Source organism: Otolemur garnettii, unplaced genomic scaffold (assembly GCF_000181295.1).
Source record: "Otolemur garnettii isolate 467f Iridium unplaced genomic scaffold, OtoGar3 scaffold00140, whole genome shotgun sequence".
NCBI classification, from domain to species: domain Eukaryota; kingdom Metazoa; phylum Chordata; class Mammalia; order Primates; family Galagidae; genus Otolemur; species Otolemur garnettii.
The window spans coordinates 2,205,024-2,209,559 of record NW_003852535.1 but is presented as its reverse complement, the minus strand read 5'-3'; the positions used below and the strand labels follow the sequence as shown (position 1 = coordinate 2,209,559).

General features: G+C 53.6%; 1 protein-coding gene across 1 annotated transcript in view; it reads right to left on the bottom strand.

Moving 5' to 3' along the window:
• CDC42EP2 (CDC42 effector protein 2) overlaps positions 1-1,379 on the bottom strand; it is an 8,245-nt gene extending 6,866 nt beyond the window's left edge. The window contains exon 1 of the mRNA XM_012810662.1: positions 1,343-1,379. The gene's annotated coding sequence lies outside the window, so the exon portion shown is untranslated. The remainder of the gene's footprint in view (positions 1-1,342) is intronic.
• Between the last annotated feature and the right edge of the window lie 3,157 nt (positions 1,380-4,536).

Sequence of the window (4,536 nt, the reverse complement as noted above, 5' to 3'; positions counted from 1 at the left end):
AAGAGAATCGCCTAAGCCCAGTTGGAGGTTGCTGTAAGCTGTGACACTATAGTACTCTACCGAGGACGATAGTTTCTTTAAAGAGACTCTGTCTCTTTAAAAAATAAATAAATAAAAGAGAGAGAGAGCGATAAAGAGATCAACCTTAAATCCAGCTCCACTTGGAACTCCCCTGTGACCTTTGGCAAGACACTTCTTGTCTGTGAATCTCACCTTTCCTATCTATAAAATGGACTGACAATGAGCCACTACCAGAGGACTGCGGGAGACTCCACTGCTATGTTGCAAGCGAGAGCACCAACACTCAATAGGCAGGGTCTGTGGGTCACTGTCGCCCCCGTAATTCTTTTCAGCAAATATCTGCAAGGCCTTCCTCAATCACGTTGATTCTCCAGAGGCAGTGCTTTGAACAAGACCAAAAGCAACAGTTCGAGCCCCCAACCCCAGGCGTCAGTCTCCTCCCACCCTCTCCGACGTGGCCAGCTCAGAGTGCCCCTTGGCCGGCCTCGGGTCTCCTGGGGTTCCGGTACGGAGCAGCTGCTGGCATCGCAGCCGCTAGGTGGCGCGCGCACTCCCGCGATCACCCGGTGTTCCACGGACTCCAAGAGCGCACCGGGGTCTCCCGTGCGCCTCGGGCTCTTTGCAGGTGCCCTCCAAGCAGCTGCGCATCTGGTACCAGGTGGGGATTGTTTGCGGACCTTTTTGCCCTCTGAGTTTCTGATCCCATTTTCAAATAGGGGAAAAGAGGGAGATCAGGGAGCTCTGGGAGGAGCCTCCCCTGGGTTTTCCGGGCTGGGCGATGTCCGAGTGTCCTCTAGGCACAGGGCCAGAGCTTGGGCGTGCAGGCCCCCGCCCCTCCCACGGGTCTGGCTCCTCAGCCCAGCTCGAGTTCCGGCGCCGACCCCTCCCCGCCTTCTGCCCAGGAACAGCCCAGCCCAGCCCGGATCCGTTTCAGGACACTCGCGGTCGCAGCTAAAGATAGGAGGACACCTCACCATGGGCTAAAAATACGGCCCCCAGCCCCGGCATCGACATTGGGCAGCGGGAGGGCGCTCCCAGGTCCCAGGCGGGGGCAGGGGCTTGGAGATAGAATGGAAAGAGGAACAGAGAATTTGGGGTCGGGATGCGCGACGCCCCACGCGTCGCGGGGTCACGGGTGGGGCTTCGGAGACCAACAGGCGGGCAGGAAATCCCACGGAGCCCGAGGCGCCCACGAAAAGACCTCTGCAGAGGTGAAATGGGCGCTAGCGGGGGCCAGGCGCCACAGAGATGGGCCTCTCGGGGTCAGGTGGGGGGACCCATGGAGCTGCAGACGAGCTGCGGAATCCTGGCCTGAACTCACCATGAGGAGCGCAGATGTCCAACAGGCGGGCGGCAAAAGCTCTAGAGCTGGACGGTGCGACCGTGAGACACCACCAGGGCTGTGAACTTACGGAGCAGACCTTGAGCCTGAAGCCCCGCCCTCTGCCCGCAGCGCCAATGCCGGGGCCTCCACAGTCCGGCTCCGCCCATATCTATGCCCCCCTCCAGGCACCGCCCAGGGCCCCCCTTTAGAGAGCCACGGAGTTGGTATCCTCCGGGGCACAGGGTTCCAGTTGTGGCTTTAGCGGCTGCGAGCCAGGAGGTGTAGGGTGCCTAGGGTGGACTCCGCGAACTGTGCGATAGGCTGTGTCCATGGAAGCCCAAGCCCTCAGTTCTAGAAAGGCTAGGGGAGCGGCAGCAGTAAGACTGAATTCTTCAGAATTCACAGAGCGTCCTTGGACCGGTTCCCTCCCTGCAGGGGCTGGGTCGGGGGAGGCGCCAGCCCAAGTGCATTCAGTGCCTGCTAAGGGAATGAATGAAGCCTTGGAAACGCCTACGTTAAAATACAACATACTGTCGAGGGTTTTGATGAGTTTACTGTCCCCTAGAAAAGAAGGTATGCGGGAGACAGCATGGCCTGGGCACTTGCTGTCATACTTCTAGAGTGGGGTTGGGGTTCATTCATTCAGGTAGTGGTAGTTGCCAAACTCTATTCTTGTCACTGAGGATTCAGCCCCCTGTAAATTGGGACCTACAGCCTAAGGAAGAGAAATGGAGGGAATCCAGGTTCCCAAGTGCGTTATGATTACATACCCTTCGAGGCTTCGAGGTGAAGTAGGTGAGTACTAAGAAGAGAGAGGGAAAGGAAGGGGAAGGGGTAGCCAGAGATGGTATGGAAGGACCTTGATTTCTAGAGGGTGACAGCCGTGACACTGAGTGTGATCAGGATGGTTGGTTTGCTTACTGTAAATATGGGAAGGGCCCTTAGGGAGGCAGGGCCAGGAAGACACCAGAAGGAGAGAAGGATGTGGGAGGTAGGGAGGAGATGTCCGCAAAGCTAGGAGGGAAGCGAGGATGGGAAGAAGTGGACCGTGATAGGTAGAATAACGGGAATAATGGCCCCCTTAAGATGTCCATGTCCTAAACTCCAGAACCTGTGGACATCTTTGTCTTGTGGGAAAGAGGAATTAAGGTTATTGATGAAACAATGGTTGTTAATCAGCTAACTTTAAAATAGATTATCCTGAATTATCTGGATAATCATCCCAGTGTAATAATAAGGGTCCTTAAAAGTAGAAGAGGGAGACAGAAAAGGAGAGTCAGAGAAAGATATGGTGCCAGAAGGGCCAGAGAGATGCTGGGCTGCTGCATTTGAAGGAGTAAGAGAGAGCCACAAAACAAGGCATCTGTGCAGCCCCTGGAAGCTGGAAAAGACAAGGACATGTTTTCTCTCCTAGAGCCTCCAGGAGGAATGCAGCCTGCTGACACCAATGAGACTCATGTTGTACTTCTAACCTATAGAACTGTAAGATAAAATTAAGTTGTTTTGAACCACCAAGTGTGCGATCATTCATTTCAGTAGCAATAGAAAATGAATACCGGGGCTCAGGACCCTTTGCACATTGGTTACAGTACCAGCCACATACACTGAAGTTTGCAGGTTTGAACCTAGCCCAGGCCAACTAACCAACAATGACAACTGCAACAAAAAATAGCTAGGTGTTGTGGTGGGCGACTGTAATCCCAGCTACTTGGGAAGCTGAGGCAAAAGAATCACTTGAGCTCAAGAGTTTGAGGTTGCTGTGAGCTGGGATGCCATGGCATGCTACCAAGGGTGACATAGTGAAACTCTGTCTCAAAAAAAAAAAAAACCCAAAAAAATCGCTGGTGCCTGTAGTTCAGCAGCTAGGGTGCCAGCCACATACAACGGAGCTGGCAGGCTCCATTGGAACCAAGCCTGGGTCTGCCAAACAACAGTGACAACTACAACCCCCCCCTCCCAAAAAAAAGAGCTGGGCGTTGTGGCAGGTCCTTGTGGTCCCAGCTACTTGGGAGGCTGAGGCAAGAGAATTGCTTAAGCCCAAGAGTTTGAGGTTGCTGTGAGCTGTGATGCTATGGCACTCTACTGAGGGCGACATAGTGAGACTCTGTCTCAAAAAAAAAAAAAAAAAAAGAAAGAAAAGAAAAGAAAGAAAATGAATACAGGGAAGTTTCCGGTTTTAATCTTGAGTCTGCCCACTCTCCCCTCAACTCTACAGGGAGGATTGGTCAGGTGGTTTCTGCTGGGACTAGGCTGATGGCTTGGAGCAGGATTGAGGCCCGGACAGTTGAGGAAGTGGGGATGATGGCCCTTGGTCAGGTCATTGTGTGGGTGGGTGAAGGGTATGGCTCTCCCTTTCTTGCCACCTGGGCTTTTGTGCTACCCACCCACCCAGGCCAGCCTGTGCCCTTTACCAATGGCCTCTTGTCCCTGACCTCCTCAAATCCTTCTGAGGACTTGGTGAGGTAGCCAGGGCCCAAGTCATTATCCCCATTTTAGAGATAGAAACTGACACCAGGGCACTGAAAGCGGTTTGCTCAGCCTGGAAGGGGTAAGACACATGGGCTCTAGGCCCTCCTCCCCATCCCTCCCCTCAACAACCCAAAACTCAGACAGGAGGGACAGTTCAGTGCCCTGAGCATTGGCCCCTGAGGCTTTAACAGGGTTTTCAGCTGGTTCTGCCACGCTGACTTGTTACAGGCAAGTCCTTGTTGCACAGGCAAGGGACTTTCCCTTTCTGAGCCTCCTTGCCTGTAAAATGGGATAGCATTAGGTAATGTGAGTTCCAAGCAAGATAAGGGACTTGCAATGGGAACACTCTGCCCCTGGGGTGGTACAATTGAATGCCAACATTGTAACAGGTGCTTTGGTACACAGTGGACTGGCCTTCTGCCCAGCTGCCCATCTGTAAAGACCCCAGTGTGAAGCCAACTGAGCTGGAATGAGGAATGAGGCTGAGGCAAAGCTTCCACCCTCTGTCCATTTGCTGGGGGTATTACACTGGGGGTGGGAGGCAGGGTAGGGTCAGGCACGCCTTTCCTGACAAAACACAAAGTTACAATGATAAAAGATAGACAAAGGCGCTCACCCAAGGCCATACACAGCTAGGAAACAACTCCAGAACTTTTTTTTTTTGAGACAGAGACTCAAGCTGTCCCCATGGGTAGAGTGCCGTGGCATCACAGCTCACAGCA